Source organism: Geotrypetes seraphini, chromosome 2 (assembly GCF_902459505.1).
Source record: "Geotrypetes seraphini chromosome 2, aGeoSer1.1, whole genome shotgun sequence".
Lineage (NCBI taxonomy): Eukaryota > Metazoa > Chordata > Amphibia > Gymnophiona > Dermophiidae > Geotrypetes > Geotrypetes seraphini.
In genome coordinates this window covers 148,978,234-148,978,843 of record NC_047085.1, presented here as the reverse complement: position 1 = coordinate 148,978,843, position 610 = coordinate 148,978,234, and positions in this window count along the sequence as shown.

The following is a 610-nucleotide window of genomic DNA, read 5'->3' as shown; positions in this document are numbered from 1 at the left end:
ATATCCCTATAGGGAAAGGGCCAGCACTGCGAAATAAATCGCGTTGCAGAAATCTAAGGGAAAGAAGGGAGACAACCTCTCTTTTTTAAGCACAGATCTATGTAATGGTAAAAGCTGTAGTATATGTAACAGGTTAATTTTAACAATAATCACCGACGGGGCTTGACAACCCCCGCCGTCACACTGTGTACACGCACACACAAACGGACTTGCGCTCCAGCCTCTCCCGCTCGCTGTTGGCGGGACCTTTTCTCAGGACGTCACAGGGCGCAAGAGCGCGCATGCTCCTGACGAGAAACCAAGGGCGTGTGCACAGTGGGCGGGCTCCCTGTTCTTTTACTGCAATGTGCATCAGCATAGACACTATTGATTCAAATGGGGAGCGTGAACAAGTAGTACTTTTGAAATAAAAAAAGGACTACCGACTTTATTTTCTGATCCTACTGTATTTGTGTAAAGAAAATAATCTAAATTTGACTCAGCCTATGTGATTTCATATCTCGACTTCAACAACATGAAAGTTTTTTTACCCGACCCCCCTTAAAATAGTTCCGTGCTTGCGCAGCGCGCCATTTCCACGGCGCATGCACATTAGCTAACGCTCGTGCTA